At 44.5% G+C, this 20,179-nt stretch overlaps 1 long non-coding RNA gene across 1 annotated transcript in view; it reads left to right on the top strand.

Moving 5' to 3' along the window:
• Positions 1 to 5,656, top strand: part of LOC144163632 (uncharacterized) — a 32,152-nt gene extending 26,496 nt beyond the window's left edge. The window contains exon 4 of the long non-coding RNA XR_013320957.1: positions 5,393 to 5,656. This is a non-coding gene — a long non-coding RNA (uncharacterized LOC144163632). The remainder of the gene's footprint in view (positions 1 to 5,392) is intronic.
• The last annotated feature ends 14,523 nt before the right edge of the window (positions 5,657 to 20,179 follow it).

The raw sequence follows: 20,179 nt of genomic DNA, 5'->3' as shown, positions 1-20,179 counted from the left end.
GGCAGCCTTCGCAACTGCCATGTGAATACTGGGAAAACAGTGGAGCTGGAGGTCATCATTTGGTTCACTTTGGCTTTTCTTAGCTCGGCTCCTGTCTTAAGAGTAAGAATTAAAAGTCGGAGCTTTCTCTATACAAACTAAGGTATATCAAAGTTCACTATATACCTTCCAAAAGTACAAAATCCAAACTGCAAAAGTTCGAAGCCAAAGTCCACTTCAACTCAGTCAGGAAGCGACAGGAAGCGAAACGAAATGCTGAGCGTCTCGAATGCAATTTTAGCGCAATTGGATATACGCCAGGTTGACAACGCGATCGACCAAGGCTCGGTTTCCGCCGCATGAAGCGTTTTTCTCTTGAGGCACCCCATCGCGGGCTCCTTGCGGCTCTCCACGTTTTCGCACACTACTTAGGATAGCATTTTCTGACTCTCCTCTTCGCCGAGCGAGCGACATTTTTTCCTAACCGTGTGCACAGTCAGAACTCAAGCTTCAGCAGCTCCACCCCCAAAACCGTGGGGCCTGGATTAACGTCTACGCCACCCCAGAACAGTACCAGCTCTGATACAACGCTTGCACGTGTGAAAATGTACATTGAAAAACACCAGAAGCACTATGGGCATCGCTGCTGTACCAAAACACGGTTGTTAGTTTTTCTCGCAAAATGAGTCCGGTGAACCTACGTGCGCAGTAAATTCGAAGGGCGCGAACGGAATTCGCGCGAACGGAATCGTACCTCGTGTGTTCTCCAACTTCGGTAAAAGAAGTCACCGCTTTTGTAATCCATTTTATTTTAATAAGCTTCACTTTGGCCTCAATATCCCTAACTTCACCACAGGGAAACGCTTGCTTCGACAGTGGTTGAGCACAGAGGCATAAAGTTTCCCATTCTTCCGTTTGTAATTCTTACTGTGTTTGAACACAGAGCTTGCATTCCTTTATGTAACGATTGTATATTTTATTTCTCGTGAAGCTTCCTTAATCGCCGTGTTTTCTAGAGTCTTGTATGTTCCCACACTTGTGTTCCTATTTATCGAGCTTGTTTTTACATGTTGGAAATCTATTACTTGGTTGTAAATGGCGATATGTATATTAATTATGTTCAATCACAAACTGTGATTCGCTGGGTTGCCCAGCCACGCACACAAGCGACCCCCACACGCTTATGCGGGCTGGATCATGTATTTGAATATGTAGAGTGATGAAATTATTATTATTATTATTATTATTATTATTATTATTTTATTATTCTTCTTATTATTATTATTATTATTATGATTGATTGATTGATTGATTGATATTGTAGAATATCGAGAGAATTCAATTCTCCTATGCCACTCCGCAAATTGTACACCGCAATATGTCTTCCTCAACTTGAGTATGCATCTGTGATCTGGAATGGCATCTCTAATTCCTTAAGTAACGTAGTTGAACGTGTCCAGAAAAAATTTCTAAGCGTTTACAACCATCGCTTCGCTAAAAATGACTCTGGCTCGTGTTCTAACACTGTTGAACTATTGTCACTGCCTTCACTTCGCTGCCGGCGAAATCGCGCCGATCTCTTCTTTCTTTTCAAGCTCGTTCACGGTACTATATCCTGTCCTATGCTGCTCAATAGTATTAATTTTCGGATTCCGCGGAAGCAAACAAGAGAGAGCAGGCCGTTTCTTGTTACTACCCGCCTCTCTCAGCACTCAACCCTCAACAGGATACAAAGTCTTTATAATTTTTATTTTCTTGACCTCGATGTTTTTGATGGGTCACAGTTATCGTTTTCCTCCAAGGTTTCGACCGTTATAAGATAACATCAGATGTGCAATTTGTTCTATCCTTCTCTTTTAGTTTATCTGGCGCATTGTTGTATGTATGCATATATGTATGTATGTATGTATGTATGTATGTATGTATGTATGTATGTATGTATGTATGTATGTATGTATGTATGTATGTATGTATGTATGTACGTATATTATCTGACTTTTCGTCATTATCATTAGCTATTTCTCATACTGTGTTAATCTACTTTTGTCCTGTCGTCCTAATATTTCTGTACTCATTGTGTCTCTTATAGTTTTCTTCTGAACAGTTATCTTGTTCTGTTGTGTTATTCATAGTTTTTTTTGTTTCTTTTTTTGTGCACCAGCATCAGGACCTCTCGGTTGTTCCTGGGCACGTTAAATAAATGATTGATTGATTGATTTATCATTATTATTATTATTATTATTATGTCACTGCAACTGTCAAGCCTAAGAAGATAGACAAATAGAACAAACTTTATTCAGCATCTCAGATTTGAGCCGCGGAGTTATCAGACCTCGTTGAAAGCGATGTTCAGTAGTCCTCCGATGGTCGCTGGCTTGGGAGTGGCGCACAGTGTCAATGTGGGCGGACATCAGGAAAAAGAGTGCGGCCCGTAGATTTTAGGGGTAGCGGTCCAGCTAGATCACGAGTAGAGAATATCAGGGGGAAGGAATTAGTGGAAAGAAGTGCGAGAGATGAGGTGGCCCGTACACAGCGCCAAATGTATATTCATTGTCCGAATGGCCACCGAATGGCCACCTGGCAGAGCTCGTGGCCATCCTGGTGTGTTCTGCATGTATAGTTGCGAGAGAGATCACCATGGAGGGACAATGTCAGCGCGAGTCTAATGTATGTAGGGCGCCTTAGCGACATCAATTTAGATAGGAGGGAAGTAGTATTCTTGGTGTCCGGAGGTTCCCGAGATGTTCGCGGCGCATTTCATGATTCATCGCTCTATCCTCTTTTGGATTACATTGTTCCGGCCACGGCTGAGGGTTGCCCGGGAATTAAGCGTCTCGGGCCAGAGCGTGAGCTCATTCTTACCTTGGTGGCCAGAGATTCATTCCAGGAAAACGGGTAGGTGGGGATTAGCTTGCATGTATGTTGTCAGGTTAGTGTGGAGAGGAGCTGGAATGTAATAAGTGGCGAATCTTCGTAGTGCTCCCTGGCTGTCCGTGTGGACTGTAAGTGGTCGGTCCGATGCTGCTGAAGTATAGAGGCTTCTGCAATAGCTTGGGTCTCTCCAGGTGTGGGATGCTGTACGTGAGCTGCGGGGGGCCTACCGATGTCGCCGTCGTTGAATGCTCCACAAAACGGCCGTCCGTAGAGTAGTGGTCATGGGTGGGTTCTGAAGGTGTTGGGCGCAAAATTCTCAAGGTTTTTCTCTTCGCTGGACTGGTTTTTTGGTAACTGTGATTCTCGGTATGCTCTCCCAGGGTGGCGGCAGTGTGGTAATCGGGGAAAGGTGGTTGGTGGGGTACCTGAGGGAGCGCAAAGTTCCTGCCCTTGCATTGAAGTTGCCAGACGTTGGTTCTGAGCTTCATGATAAACTGCCATAACAACAATCCTGTTCTTAAAAATGAGGAGGTTAAGCCCGTAACGGCATCCCCTTGAATGAGTTCAAATGTTTTTTCAAACCTATAAAAGTTCAGTCACACTAACACGATATCATCATAACTCTGTTGTCTCCGCCCAGGCGCATTAAAAGGTAAAGCGACCGGCCCCTCCTATTTGGGTTAGCTTCAGTACCGACCCGCCAGCTTTAATACCATAAAATATTCTTTTATTTACGGCTAGCTGTGTCGTCGGTCGTCAAGTAAACTTCCAGAAGTTATCCGCATTTATTCACGACGAGCTAGACAATATTTAAAGTGTACTGTATCTTGTGCAACAGTTTTGAACATTTTTAAATTATATAGAATTTATTTCCCCGGAAGCAATTTCTGTTCCGCTCCGACATTCTTTATGTGCCGTTCGTGAAAACGTAGGACGAGGAGCGAGAAAGGTTGTTGGAGGGAAGGCGGCGGGGTCCTGCTGCCCGAAGCACCGAAGCTACGTTTCTTCCCATGGCTGTGGGTTGTTGCTGAAGGTTGCCGCTGTAGTCAGTTACAAGTTAAAAACAGAAATGAAAGCTTATTTGACTCCTTACCGCCGCCGCATGTTTGTCCCCGACAGCGAAAATATTCTGAACTTGAGCTCCCTTTCCTATCGCATTCAATACAGAAGCTCCAAAAAATGGCAGCTTACTAGGTAATTGTGAGCTGCATGTAGGTAAGTTAACTGAAGGTGCATTTTTGAGTCGGATCTGTGGAGGGCGTCGAAATCACGAAAACAATAAAACGCGAAAAAGACTTTTTTCGGTATTTCGTACTCGCTTGAACCTGCAAACGTGTTTATTTCTACTTAGAATAATGTTGGCTTTATTCCTGATTCCACACATCAGGCAGTCGTTTTCCATCACCGTTCTTCCGTAAAGCGCATAGAATTGTATGACAGTTTCAGCTAGAAGTTAGGCTAAAAACGGTGCCCCAGGAAAAATGGTGCACATCATCTTAATGCGATGATGTTGTGATTGAATATGTGAGTGCGAACAGCTTGAGAACGCGACTTCTGCCATCTTAAATTTATGAAATGTATGATAGGCGTCGTGAAAGAACAACGTAAGTCAATCAAGCAGACCAAACACATTCAAATATCTGCTAATTATACAGTTTTTACTGATTATTTCTAATTTTAACAAACAATAACCACACATCCAATTCTTTCATTTTACGAGTCATATCTGCCGCGTCTGTACACGAGAGTTTGTACGAAAGCCAGCCTTTGTACAGAAGCCAGCCATTATGTGTGTCAAGCAGAACCGCTTTTTGGAATAACCGCGCGTTGTGGCGTTTTTGCTTCTAAACGCCCCGTTTTCACGGATTGGCTACTACAGACAAGTGTGCGGGTGCGTGGCTGCTGCCGTTTTTTTTTTTATTTATAGCAGTAGTTTCATGAGTTGTTGATTATTTCAGACGGTTCATTTACGGAGGGCGCTGAGGCCACAATACCGCCAAAGGTTAGGTCCGGACACCGCAAAAATTTAGAATTGTTATTCTCCAGAGAAATAGGACCCGAAACAGCCAATTCTCTTATTACAGTATATCACATTGACCATAATGAAGGGCGCAAAAAAAGGCGAAGCAACCGACTAGCAAAACGTGGCTGTTCGCTGTTCTTTTTCGATGATTCTTCGTGGAGCTGTTCGTCTAACAATGGATGTGAAGTGTTCACCGGCCCAAATTTTTCTAGTAACGTGTTACAGTTTTCAGATAATATATCGAGATTACTAAGCATGGCCTATCTTGCCTATGGACCTCAGCGCGCGCACATGGGGAGCAGGTCCTAAAGCAGACTGACTGCGCAAGGAGAACCTAAACCAGAACTCTTCAGCGCGCAGGGTAGTGGCTTTACTCACTCCTTCACGTTTGCACCCAGTCTATGCAGCAGCCGGCTAAAACCGATTCTCAATTTCGGTGCGGCCCTGGCGCGAACGGCGGTGTTCCGTGGTAAACAGATTATGAAACCTTACCTTGAGCTCACCTTCTCTTTTCAGGTGAGACTGAGCGTTCCAAGCGACGTCAATCTACAGACGACGAGCAACCCCCGACGAAACGGTTTCTCGCACACAAAGCTTGGTGATTAAACATTTGTGCGGTATCTGAATGAGAATACACGAGCGGTATGCAGGTTCTGCCCCTTAATGAAACGGCCCTTACAAATACTACATGGGGATCCCTATCACAGAACCCCGTTGGGGTGGCCCGCTGCCCGGGCTCGCACAGCCAAGTCTTTTTTTGCCGGAGGTAAGAGCAGCCAACCACGGTCGCTTTCCTGTCCTTCCGGGTTTGGTTAAAGCTAGGGCGTATGTCAGGATTGGAAGGGCATGCCCACACCATGAGGTAGATGTCCGAAGATTGCTCCATACAGTGGGAGCTATATACTGCCGGAAAAGGAGTATCGATGTGTTTGAGAGTTGCCACACCAAACATTATGTTTGTGTAGAGTCGGATTAGAAGCCCCTCCTTCAATTTACTTACAGGTGCCATGAAACCAAAATGGAAGTTTTGTTCATTCGAAAGGTTGCCGTTTAGAATAACACTGATGTCACCCAAACTTTGCAGAAATAAGCTACATAGTCAGGAAAACAGAAGATAGGCATGAGAGCTAATTTTGCGCACTAAAAGTTTCATGTATTATGAGAAACTCGTTGCGACTACAATATCCAACGCAAATGAAAGTGTTTTAGCACAAATTTTGTGCGCATCCTTTTTTACAGCAGTTAGAATGAGAACGGTGGGCTGAACAAGGAAATCATGAAAGAACACGTAAACGTAGACGCACCATTACGCACGGCACACACTACATCGTTTAAAGCTGCACAGCCGTCGGTCGCGTCGACCTAGCATAAGCGAAAACACCCGTTCATCGAGAGTACCTAATCGCTAAATACATATTTTTATCAACCATAGTAAAAGTAAGCCTGGAACAAATACGGTCAAAAACACAGGAAGAGGGCAAATCGGTCACTGAGCAGTATTGTCGCACCCCCTACAAAGGTTCTAAGTATATGAGGCTGTGAGGTTGTGTGAAGGTTGGGAAACAGCCGTGTACACGGATGTTTCTTACACGTCTATACATTTTTTGTTTTTCTATTATTGTGTACAAATATGAGCACTTTTGGGAGCTTTTTATTACCGCGCATTCCTAAGCAGGCGACACGCTGCCTGCGGTTCTGATGGTAAAATGGGGATGTCCGAGATGCCTACAAATTTTTATTCTTCCGCTCTGTGTCTTGCAGGTATTACTTGAGTTCGTGTTTTTTTTCTGTGTAGAATAATGTGTATCAGTTGAATATATGCATATGATATGGAAAGGCAGATAAAAACAAATATTTATTTTTATACCTTTTTTATAGATGTCTCAGAATTCTTTGTAAGCGTTTGTGTTGTATTCCTTTTTTTTTGTCTTACCTCACTGCTTATGCTATCTTCCTGGCTGCTTTATCATTTTTACTTATTCCTTTGCTGGGGAGAACGATTGCTGCGTTTGAATTATATATGCAAAAAGGTGTTCTATGATATGCATTCTGTGAAATAGTTGCTAATGTTGCAATGCTGCTGGCACAGTCTGTCGAAGGCTGAAGACGTCTGTCCGACCATCTGTTCCATTAGTTCTGGTCATCTCTTGCATGATGAGAAGTCAAGTTTAAAAAACAAAACCATAAAGGTATGTCTAATCTAGGGCTGCGGTGCGATAAGCTCACTCACAAAAAAAAGACACTCAACATAAATTGCAACGAACATGGATCAACTATGAATGCAACGACCTCTATGGACAGTTTCCTAAAAGTTGAGTGTACGTTTTTTATTAAATTGCAACGAACATGGATCAACTATGAATGCAACGACCTCGATGGACAGTTTCCTAAAAGTTGAGTGTACATTTTTTATTTCATTTCATTCATTTCATTTCACTTTATTTTCAATTCCAACATGATAGTTCAAAAGACTGCTTGGACCCATAGCCAGAGGCTAGTATAGGGTCCAATGTTGCGATACAAGGCATTCTAACAGGTTACAGAATACAAGATGCTAAACATTGCGAATATAGAAAAGAAGGTTAGGGCATTGTACAGACATATATATTCACATACTCAAACTTGGGTAAGATAACAGAAATATGCAATTTTTATACACAAACAAAAGAAAGGCAACGAGTAATAACAACTACACAGTAAACTTTCGCTGGACGTGTGATACTTGTACACAAGAGTTGAACGGTTTTGTTGCTATTAGGGGGGTGACGGAGACTCATTAAGGATTGCAAGGAAGTGTTTCTTTATTTTAAGAGGAAAGTTAACCGCCGATTTTATATCCTGGGGTAATCTATTCCAGATTTTGGTACCGACGAACTGTAGTCGTCGTTCTCCATATACGTTATTGGTAGGAGGAAGGTTGAAATTACCGGCAGCAGAATTCCTCGTAGGGCGGGATGAGGAGCAAAGAATGGACGAATGGACAGGGCGGTTATACCTTATGATATGATTAATGGCAATGGCTGTTTTCTGTTGACGCAAACTGTCCATTGGTAAAATTTGTAGTTTACTAAACAGGGGTGCGCTGGGATGATCATGGCTTGAGTGCGTTATTATTCTTAATGAGCGCTTCTGCAATTTTCGTAAAGGTTCAAGGTATGTAGTGTAAGTCCAACCCCATGAATCTATGCAGTAGGATAAATGACAGTGGACGAGAGAAAAGTACAGAATCCGTAAAATTGCAAGGTCGAAATAATTTCTCGCTTGCAACAATGCATGACAGCCCGAAGATAACCTCGAGCACACTAATTTTATATTGTCTTGCCAGTGGAAATGGTTGTCAATAACTACACCTAGGTATTTAAATGAATTGGTGCGTTCGAGTGCATAATTATTTATCTTTATTTGAATGCTGTCTAGATTTATGGGCTTATGTCGGGAATGAATTATCATGTACTTTGTTTTTTTGGCGTTGAGGGTAAGTTTATTTGCCTTGAACCAATTTGAGATATTTGATAGTTTAGCATTTGTCTTTGTTTCGATTTCTTGCATATTTTGCCCCGTAACAATTAAAGCTGCATCATCCGCGTACAATAGTAGCTCTGCCGAATTAATAACCAGTGGTAGGTCATTTACATATAATATAAAGAACAAAGGGCCCAGGACAGATCCCTGCGGGACCCCTGTGCGTATCGGTTTTTGCGAAGAAGTGATGCCACCTAGAGTAACAATCTGACTACGATGAGTTAAGTAGCTGGAGAAGAATTCAAAGCTTTCATTTCTAAAGCCATAGTTATTTAATTTGTTCTGAAGGATGCTATGGTCGATAGTGTCGAATGCCTTCTGAAGGTCAAGAAATACAATGGAAACTAGTTTATGGCTATTTAAAGCTGTGTTGACATTTTGCGTCAGTGTTAGAACCGCAGTGGAAGTAGAATATCCCGGACGGAAACCATGCTGTTGCGGACATAGTATTTGATATTTTTCCAGAAATTTGTTGATTCGTGAAGAGAGTAGCTTTTCAAAGATGTTGTTAATTATACTAAGAACTGATATCGGGCGGTAACACGAAGGGTCAGAGCGATCACCGTCTTTGAATACGGGTAATACTTTGGCGATTTTTAGAGGATCAGGGTAGGACGAGGTGGCTAGGGAATGATTGAAAATGTGGCACAAGATGGGGCCTAATACGTCTATGTTATCCTTGATGAGGCGGACTGTGATTCCATCCAGCCCTGGGGTTTTGTTATTACACAATTTTTTCACGGTAGATAACAGCTCGCCTAACTCTATGTCATGAGTAAAGAAGGTATTGGATATGGAGCTGGCTAAACACATGTAATTAGAGTCAGGATGACTAGACACCAAGGACGGGCCAATACTAGTGAAGTATGAATTGAAGCTTTCAGCAGTTTGTTCGTCTATTGTTAAAGGGAGAATACGATGCGCACTAGAATTTCCTACAACTCCTTGTATAATTTTCCATATTTTTTTTTGAATCCCCATTCGCGCGTTGAATCAAGCTGGAGTAGTAGTTCTTCTTGCGTACGCGGGTTATTGCCACAGATTGATTCCGAAACCTTTTATACTGACCTAAATAATAATTATTATGTTTATGCTGTTTCCATTTATTGTACCAGAACTGTTTTTTCTTCAAGATAGCAAGAATTTCTTGAGTCATCCAAGGGCAGAACGGGGCTTTATAAGAGCGAGACGATATGGTACTGCTAGCGTTACTGATCGCAGTCTTTACAGTTTCGATTAGATTGGCAACCTCAGTATTTACATCATCATGGTATAGACTGCTTGGGACGAGAGCTAAAAGTTCATTCCTTAATAGGGTATAATCGATTTTTCTAACAGCAGAGTGATTTTTAGGTACAGCCTTGGATAGGTCCATAATTGAAATAAAAATAGGTAGGTGATCAGAGATTGGTTCGCCATACACACTTGCATTGATCGGGGTGGATATGTTTGACAACACGTGGTCTATGATCGTCGCTGAGGTGCTAGTTAAACGTGTGGGCGTAGAAATCAAGTTTCGAAGATTGAAAGAAGCAAGTAAAAACTCGTAATCGGAAGACGTTGGACTGCGCGTATCAATATTAAAGTCTCCCGTAATGACAATGGGAACAGTGTAGTTTGCCGCAAGTGTAAATAGCGCCTTTTCAAGCATACCTAAAAAAGAAACGTAAGATGAGTTCGGAGGTCGGTAAATAACTCCTATGATAAGGGAACATTCCAAGTTGATGAACAGTGATTCGATATCTGCGCAGCTGCATGTGACAGATTCTAATTTCGAAAACGAGTATCCTGATTTAACAAAGAGGGCCACACCACCGCCGCGCGTGCGTGACTCTCGTGAATTAGATATGAATGAGTACCCATCGATGTTGCCATTTTCGCCCTTTTTTAGCCATGTTTCTGTCAACGCTATAACATCGACAGGTTGAGCATGCGTAGAAAGGAACGCAAGGAGCAAGTTCAAATTCTTGTTTAAACTGCGGATGTTCGTGTAGAAGACAGAGACGTTGTTGGTTTTAGATACGCTGTCAGGGGTGATTACTGAGAGTGGCATGATGTTAGGTATAGGAGTACCAGGAGCTGCAAACAGCTATTTATACTATTTTGACCAGGTCGTCATCGCATGTGACGTGTACAACTCTCGAGCTCTCGGACTTCCTCATTAGAATTTTGCCGTCAGCAACCCATGCGAATTTCCAATTTTTTTCCCGTTTGCACTGGATAGCTTTTCCGAGCAGGATTTTGTTTTCAGGACACAAGTGGTCGTTCACGTATACTGGGCTATCAACTTGATATCCCAGCAGGGACGCGTTCAGCCTCTTCTTTTTTGCGGCGAGCAGAAGCTTGTCACGGGTAGCTCGAGAGTTGAATTTGACGATTATGTTGGGCGGCCCGCCCCCTTTTGTGGGGACGCGGTGCACCACATCCACGTCATGATCCGAGAGCGGAACACTCAGGCAAGTGGCCATCTTTTGCAGTGTTTGACCAAGGTCTTCCTTTTCCATTAACGGTACTCCTTTAAGTTCTAGATTAGTCCGCCGGGAGTACTGGTTCAGGTCTACAATTGCTTTCTTTGCGTCTCTGAGTTCCTTCATCAGTTGATGACGTTCCCTTTCGTCTTCAAGACTGCGCTTTTTAACTTCACTCAGCTCCTGCCGGACAGCCTTTAGCTCAGCTCTGAACTAGTCAAAGCCCTGACTATGGAACTTCAGAGACTCCTCAAAACTACTGACGCTAGTTTTAACCTCTGTCATGGCCGCCATGATGGTGCTGAACATTTCTATTAGCACCTTTGTGAGTTCCTTAATAGAACTGGGCGTTTTGTCCCCCAGCGCTTTGGTGAAGACAGCAAGGGCATCCATCGAGGCAAGCCAGTGAAACAGAGAATCAGACCAATACCCACAAGAACAAGAGAAGGGTGCCCGTGTAGGGCGCCAATGCACAAACGTGTAGGCACTCAGAGCAGACAGACAGCCATTTTCAAAGCAAGCAGAAAACGCAACAAGCTCCCATAACCCACCTGCAATGCGTAAACGCAGGAATAGCAGTCGTGCCGGGACGGCTGCCAGTCTGCTCTGAATGCCGTCAGTCCAGTTGAGGCCGTATTTATAGATGAAGGGGACGCCACCAGCGGAGTTGCCGGGAAAGCAGACGCCACATTCGGTTGAGGCGGTGAGTCGATGCGGCACGTGCAGATGGGACGGCCGCAGTGCGACTGCGCGTAGCCGAGCGTAGTATCTTGCTATCCGGTGGTGATATCAGGCCTTGAGGTACCCTGTCAGTGCCTGCAATGCGTAAACGCAGGAATTAGCAGTCGTGCCGGGACGGCTGCCAGTCTGCTCTGAATGCCGTCAGTCCAGTTGAGGCCGTATTTATAGATGAAGGGGACGCCATCAGCGGAGTTGCCGGGAAAGCAGACGCCACATTCGGTTGAGGCGGTGAGTCGATGCGGCACGTGCAGATGGGACGGCCGCAGTGCGACTGCGCGTAGCCGAGCGTAGTATCTTGCTATCCGGTGGTGATATCAGGCCTTGAGGTACCCTGTCAGTGCCTGCAATGCGTAAACGCAGGAATTAGCAGTCGTGCCGGGACGGCTGCCAGTCTGCTCTGAATGCCGTCAGTCCAGTTGAGGCCGTATTTATAGATGAAGGGGACGCCACCAGCGGAGTTGCCGGGAAAGCAGACGCCACATTCGGTTGAGGCGGTGAGTCGATGCGGCACGTGCAGATGGGACGGCCGCAGTGCGACTGCGCGTAGCCGAGCGTAGTATCTTGCTATCCGGTGGTGATATCAGGCCTTGAGATACCCTGTCAGTGCCTGCAATGCGTAAACGCAGGAATTAGCAGTCGTGCCGGGACGGCTGCCAGTCTGCTCATTGCAACGGACACAATAAAAAATTGTTTTTTATGTTTCGGTTCAAATTGCCCGACACATGACCACAGTACATCCGGGTATATATTTGCGTCTACATGTATGATGCGTTGTATGTTTATGCAACCCTTCCCGCACTCGTTATATTTTTCTAATGCTGTAACTTTGTGTATTTTTGTGAGTTTGGGACTTGCATTTTGCGTCTTCTAACAATATTTTTCATACAAGTATACCAATTTCAAAGCTTTGCTTGATAGATTTCTTGTACTCATCTTGTCGGCGTAATGCTGGAAGGCGCTGGGGGTAAAACACGACGCAATTATTCGATGATATATTGTAAACAAATAGCCGTTCCTTGCAGACGGTTGCAAATGAGCTGGTTAATCAAGAAAACTTCTTTTGTTAATATATTTATTTTAATTATTGATGCTGCAAACCTTTTCACACCGAAAATTTTAATAAATAAATTTATAAAACAAATATTCGTTTCACGGCTGCTCGCACAAAGTCGAGGAGCAAAGCCAATAAATTGTACAAAAATTGCGCTCCTCCACTCCAAAGGGTCCTTGTGTCTCGGGCTAACATGTGAGCCAAGCTACTGCAAGACTCGAAAACAGGAGACTAAGATGACGCGTTTAATAAGGACGCCGCCTCGCCGAGAAGCTGTTGCCAAAAATGATGTATTTGAAGGGGCATCACTGCGTGCTGAATGCGATTGTGTGGTTCTTGAATGTGAGACGAATCTGATGAGTTGCTAGAGGGGAATGAACAGTTCAGTAGCATGTAGGCAATAAAAATGATTCCGTTGCTCACAATAGCTTCATGGAGGGAGCAATGCTTCCACAACAAGAAAGAAGAGCCAGATAGAATGTGGTTGAATTCACAGAAGAACATGGCGTGAAAGCAGGATACATTGTTGCTCATAAAACGTTTACTAATACCATACTCCGAATATACAGTTAATGCTGGATATAATGAAATTGACAAGAGTTAAAGCTCACGTGAATGAAGCACAAACAAATCCATTATGCTAGACATCAGTGATGCTGAACTCGCCCTTGTTCAAGGATATATTTCACACTGAAAAACTAATTTGCGCCTGCTGCCACAACACGGCCCCCGTATTCACAAGCGCAACTTAAGCATCGCTTTTGCTTTTTGATACTTCTTGGGGCTTAAGCGCGTTTGTAGAACCAAGATTATGCTGAAAGGGCGCCTTTTCGCGAACTTTTTGATGCTCTTTTCCGCACTCAAAATTGTTGAGGGTATGCAAGCTGGGACAGCGTACCGGGCGGTCACGTTCTTCTTTCTAGCCGGCGGATACGGCCTTTAGAATATCGAGCTTAGCTTGAAAAGACAAAACTGTTTGTTTTCTGGCAGCAGAATTCACCACGGATGAATCGACGCCACAGATATCAGTGCAGACATGCTACTACACGCCGACAGGCAGGACAAGCACCTAAACGACACCCCGCTCACACGTGGAAACTCACAGGATATTGCGGTGAGGGCTAACTTCGCTAAATTAGTTCATTTCACCAGCTGATTTTTCAGGAAAAGGGCAAAAAACATTGACACAGGAGTGTAGCGAATTCGTTACGTCGAGGTTAACTGTCCAAACTCCTTCGTTACATGCAACTCGCAAACACATGGACTTCAATAGACATGGAAATGGGGAAACGACAAACATTGTAAATCGGGAAATTCCTTACAAAGATGTTCCTTACATCCATTTTTAATCGTATCAACTCTGCGGGTATGTAGCACTTTGCCACTCCGCAGAGTGCACACATAGGGATCAGTAAAAGGGCGAATATTCTCTATAAAGGGTTCTTCAATATGACATTGTACTCACGTGCTTATTTGTTGTTGTGCAACATTTTACAGCACTAACAGCACTGTTACACTGAAGGTACAAACAACGTTAGGCTGAAAGATGGTATTCGAAACATAGTACTCGCAGCATCATGTACTCCTTCGAGTACTACTTCCAATAAGTGCCGATCGACGACTTAGTATGCCAAAGCTTCATGTCATGCCTCACCTGATAAGATTAAGCCTTATACCCGGTAACCTTAAAATGGAGGACATCAGAATGTCATACAACAATACACGCACTGTACATCGAGCATCAAGCTACGGGTTCTAACTGTTGACATCAGACCTTAGCCTGAGGTTATGCCTTGCATTAAACCATGGTTTTCCCACACCGTTCCTTCCTCCCACTGTGCATTATACTTTGTTCGAGCCAGTCCGACATTACAGAAAACGAATGGCTTTGTAAAGCAGGTTTAATGATTTTTTTGTGAAACCGACCGGCAGTAGTACGATCATAGTGCGCTCGCCCAAAAAGGCACGCCAGCGGCCGCTGTGGACATGGCGACCACGTGTAGGCGGAATTTTCATAGTAGCAAGATGCGCGCGCACGCTTCATATCAAGACTTTACTATCAGATCGACCACCATGAGAACGTCTGCCTTTTGCCATTCCATATAACCTGAGTGAAACCCACAATGTCGTACTGTACGTTGCAGGATATATATCACTCGCTAAGAAAAATTGCAGGAAGCTTAGAACTTTCCAGGAAGTCAAATTCTGGGAAAGCCTAGTGGACCTTTTGTTGATCTTTGGTTGTACTTTCCTTTTGAACATTGCGGCGGCGCCAGTTAGGAATTGACTAGCCCCCTGGAGAGTGCCCTCCGAAGCTTCTTCCACTCGCTGGCCATCGCCAGGGGCCTACTGTTGATTTGCTGTTAACCTCTTAAACTTTGCGGCTTGTCCGTTGCCACTCCACATGCGCCCTGGATAGCACCCTCCAAAGCTGGCTCCGCTATGTGGCCATCACCAGGAACCAACTTCCCATACCTGTCGCTACCTTTGCCTCTAAAGGCGCCTCGTACTGCACGTGTGGTACCGGCGTATTATCTTCGGTGCTGAAGTTTTTCTGTCCCGCACACGCCCGTCGCCGTTTCTCAGAGCAGTGCTGCGCTGTGGCTGTAGCGCAAAAAGCTAGCGTTCATATTGCTTCCAGCCTTTATTAGAGAAAGGGGGGCCGAAGGTTCTGCACGGGGAATGGGAAGTGAAGGGATGAGAAAGTAGCAAAGATATTCTACAAACAATTCGGTGTTTGCCTTAAGGCTATTCTCGGCAAGGATAGCCATCCCCGCCCTACACTAATCTCACAAGGGCACTTTGTATATTTTGTTTGGCTGGTGCTTCAAGTTCATCGTCCAAACAACTGCGTGCCAATTGGCGGGTACGGAAACGCAGACTCGCTACTGATTTTTTATTAAACACATGAAAAGCATAAATACCCAAGCGGCCCGCTTGCGTCGCAGTTCTCGGAACATTCTGCCGCACATACACAAAACAAGAATAACAATCTTTGAGGCACACAAAAAACGGGAAACGAGAGATGGGTATTTATGCTTTTTATGTATCTAATAAAAAGCCAGTTATGAGCCTGCACTCGTGTTGTCTTCCTGCTTCTATCCCCGTCAATTTGCGTGCAGTGGTTTGTAACATGTACCTTTACCAGCTCCTCCAACTTTCCAATCTTTAAGAATGCTTCAAAAAACTAATGCCGTGATTAAATGAATGTAGAGTGTTCATTGCTGGTGGGACGTGAAAAAAAAAAACGTCCCGCCGTTTAAGCGCGATATGACTGCACACTTACGGGAGGTGGTCAATGTCTGACGATACGTTCTGTTGCAATAATATGGGAAATACCGGGGAGGGTGTCCATATCATCTTCTTGTAGCCGGGGGCATGTAGGCACTGGTGGGAATACTTTTTCATAATTACCTCGGGTTCCCTGGACATTTGGATGCTCCTCGGAAGGTATCGATTTGGTGTTAAACGTAATAAGGTCGTCTTGCGTAGAACGCGCTGAGCATCCAGTTCTAGCCGTGGTCTCCTACAAGTTGCAATGACACAAGAGGAGGCAGGTCATAGTGTGCTCTTCCTGCCAGCGTCATGTGCTGCTTGGTTCCCAACTGGAAGTTCGTGGGACCTGTTGTCCACGCCAGAGGCATAGTTACGCGATTTCAACGAAGATTTTAAGGGGAGTAAGTAACGATGTTGGCTGTAGGGTGGTGTACACACTAAACTTTTTTACACCCTTTTAGCCAAAAAGGGCGTAGCATAGGTGGAAAAAGGGTGTTGGGAGGCCTTTACACCCTTTTTCTTGAGTCTCAACACCCTTTTTCTAGCTCTACGCCCTTTTTGTTTGAAAATAAGGGTGTTGATCAACTTCAACACCCTTGGTTTTTTTTAGGGTGTTGAAAGGGTGTGGAAAAGGTGTTCGGCTGTTCATTGAATAAGGCCATGTTCGGATGCATAATAGCACTGTAAAGAAGAAGACATGCCCTCATATACTCCTCTACTCGCAAGAAATTTCCAAACGCAACAAAAAAAATAATTGCTCTTATGCAATGATCGCTCGTTTCCTTATTGGGTGCACCTCATGCCCCAAGTTTAGCTTTGGCACGTGAAACACCAATTTGAACCTGCAAAATTAAGAAGACTGTAGTCGTGTGGCGAAAAGGATGTTTACGAACTGCAACACGCTTGGCTTTCTGTAGGTTGTTGAAACGGTGTGAAATAGGTGTTCAGTTGCAAAAAAAGAACAGCGGAGCTGGGGGTCGACCTAGTTTCTTCCGGTGTTGCTAGGTTTTGTTAGGTTTGCTAAGGTTTACAATGTTCTTGCTAAGCCAGGATGACCGCTCAGGGATGAGGCCAAATTTAACCAGATTTTACAAGGCTGTTCCAGTGTGCCCGCCTCCCCCCCCTCCCCATTTCCAGGAGATCCAAGAGGGAAACAAGGTAGGTCGGCCCCCAGCGTTACTGTTTCTCCAGTCTTGCACCACTATTGCAAGCTGCCCGAATTTTTTTAACTTTTAGAATCCAAAAAAGACTAGTACCTTTGAAATGGTACAGTAAGAGGTGCGGATACGCATACGCCCCTTGTGCTCACACTCTAACATGCTCGAAAGCCGACTTCACTGTCATAATACCCTATCTGCGGTGGTGCACCCTTTACAGGCGCCCCAGTTTTTTCTTTGTATGTTTTTGCTAATGTTGCCGAAACTACCTCCTGAAGCTTAAAGAGCTTCACTGGTAATAAATTATGCCAATTCATATTGCTGTAAACATCGTGAGGCACAACCCCCCCCCCCCCCCCCGCCCGCTTGTAGAGAATGTTCAGTCCACCCGTGTAAACAGGTAAAAAATGCCTCCAAAATTGGAGGTCTCTCCACCTTTTTTCTTCGTTGGCGGTCTTTTCTCACACCCTTTTTTTTCTTTACGCCCTGTTTCTTAGTTTCGAACACCCTAATTTGTAGCTTTACACTCTTCTGGGAAAAAGGGTGTTGAAATAATGAACACCCTTTTTGAAGGGTGTTGAGGTGGCAGGGAAGATTTGTATGATATTTAATAAAATTCTTTAAGTTACGGATCAGAAAAACTACCGCGTAATTAAAAAGTTTTTGCAAATCCACGTGTTGATTTGTATATTCTCGTAGTAAAATCCATACTTCCAAAATTAGCGCTAAAATATCAGTTTTTGCGACAATCCCACCGACTCCATCTGGGGGCTTTCCTCTGCTGGGTATAAAAGCAAGAACAGCACATGTATTGCTAAGTAAGTATGCACTCCCTGTACGGCTTGCATCCCGTGTTCCAACTGTACCTTGTACGTATTGGCTGTTTGTGTTGAATGCTGCGCGCTCCGCCGTTTGACATTGCCTCTGCGCATGCCATCACCTCAAAAAAGGGTGTGAGACTCCACACCCTTCTTTTAGGGTGTTGAGCATCCTCAACACCCTTTTTTAAAGGTGTTGAGCTCATCACCCTTTTTTCATCCATACACCCTTTTCTTGCCAAAACACCTTTTAAGGGTGTTAGCCATGGGACAAGATTTTTACACCATTTTCGGCCAAAAAGGGTGCAAAAAAGTTTAGTGTGTAGATATGGCTTCAGGAGTTCTTGCATGACTTCACGGGAACCTTTTATATTCGGGCCGTTTAAAGTGTGTTCGTAGAGTATGTTAAATGGTCCAACTCGGCCATAATTCCCCGCAGCTATGCTTCAAGCGGTGAGTAGGTGTTTATCTCGAGTACTGCCGCGCCCTATAGGTATGTGCCGCTAGCGATCTCCATCCTATACCAACACGTCCGTCATAGAAACTGGCGTCAGTGCTGATATCTATTTCTCAAGAGCGTTGGCGGATTTGAAGTCATCGATTAGCTAGGCGTCAAGCCTACGGGTGCCTTCTTTGAATGTTGGTTTCGGGAGCGTTACGACCTGAGTGGTGTGTTGTTGGGGTTCTGTGGTGCAGCAGGCACGTGGAAGGATCAAGTATTCTTCGGTTGTCTCAGGCCCTACAAGAAAGGGCTTGGCTTCTGAGATCGTGTTTCGCAGCCTTCTGGGCGATAGTGTATTCGATTAATGTGATTACCGCATATAGAGCCACATAATCTTCGAGCGCCGCTATTCGGGTGTGTCCAGGTAGCACAGTTACTCTGCGGTGAAGGGCTCGATATAGAATGACGAGACGTTACAGGTGGTAGCGGAGGGGTCATATACCGCCACCCCATAAAACATTTGATGCAGTGAACCCTCCTTGTCAGTGGATGAGGCGTTGTGCTGCTGAGCCCGAGGACATGGATTTGATTCCCGGTCGTGGCGGGCGCTTTTCTGATCGAGGCAAAAATAAAAAACGCCAATTTTTTCGAGATTTTGGCACACGTAAAGATCCCCAGCCAGTCAAAATTAACCCGGAGCTCCACTACGGCGTGCCTCATAACCTCTGTAGTTTCGGCGAGTTCACCTGTAAGGTCAATCGCTCCCCGCACGGGGCACCTTGAGCAATCTTGAACCAAGCTAAGACACTCGCACACTTCCTACATGTGTCCAGTTCAGCACACTACACCAACACTTTCATAGAGCACAAAATATGCTGTGAGAAGACGTCCTTACGAGATAGTAATATGTCGACCTCCTTCATGACACCCCATTCTCACTTCATGAGCTGAATATCGCACTCAATTCTCGTAAATTTTCAGCTCCAGGTGCAGACAACATTACATACACTGTGATACAACACTTACACGCAGAAACACTTGAAACAATCCTTCACCTCCACAACAAAATCTTTCTTTCGGGGCGCCTTCCAGGGAATTTCAGGGAGGCCATCTTAAAGCCCTTTCTGAAAAAAGGGAAGGACCCTTCCTTTCACGCAAGTTATCGTCGCATCGCCCTGACAAGCTGCCTGTGTAGGATACTCCAAAAGATGATCAATAGGAGAATCATCTACTTCTTAGACTACAATGGTCTCCCCGAGAGCTGCTAGGCTGGTGTCAGGGCGGAAGTTCCACCAATAATCAACTCATTGCGTTGGAATCGTGTGTAAAAGATGCCTTCATCCATAACCAGTTTTGCATAACAGGCTTCTTCGATATGAAAAAGGTCTACGACATGGCCTGGCGGTACGTCATATTTAGTGACCAAAACTCATTTGGCGTTTCCATAAACATGCTGAACATCCTCGCTAGCTACATGTCGGGCAGAACCTTTCGAGTGAGGGTTTTCAGTGCACTTTCCAATGTATAAGTGCAGGAAAATGACGTCCTTCAATGCGCTGTGTCGAGCTGTACACTATTTATTAAGATGAACTCGCTCCTGAAGGCATTTCAGCAACTATTACCTATTCTATATATGTCGATGACGTTCAAATATCTTTTAAGTCTGGTAATTTCTCCATTTCTGAACGACAAGTCCAGCTTGGGGTGAACAAACTTGCTGTCTGGGTGGACAGAAACGCTTTTAAACTGAATCCTGGAAAAAGTACTTGTGTTGCGTTCTCCCAGAAGCGCGGTATTCACGCGGACCCAGATATCTGTATTAATGGTG

Source organism: Haemaphysalis longicornis, unplaced genomic scaffold, assembly GCF_048455015.1.
Source record: "Haemaphysalis longicornis isolate Haplotype H1 unplaced genomic scaffold, Haemaphysalis longicornis Haplotype H1 scaffold_126, whole genome shotgun sequence".
Taxonomy (NCBI): Eukaryota; Metazoa; Arthropoda; class Arachnida; order Ixodida; family Ixodidae; genus Haemaphysalis; species Haemaphysalis longicornis.
Note: the sequence above shows the minus strand (reverse complement) of the source record. Positions and strands in the feature narration are given on the sequence as shown.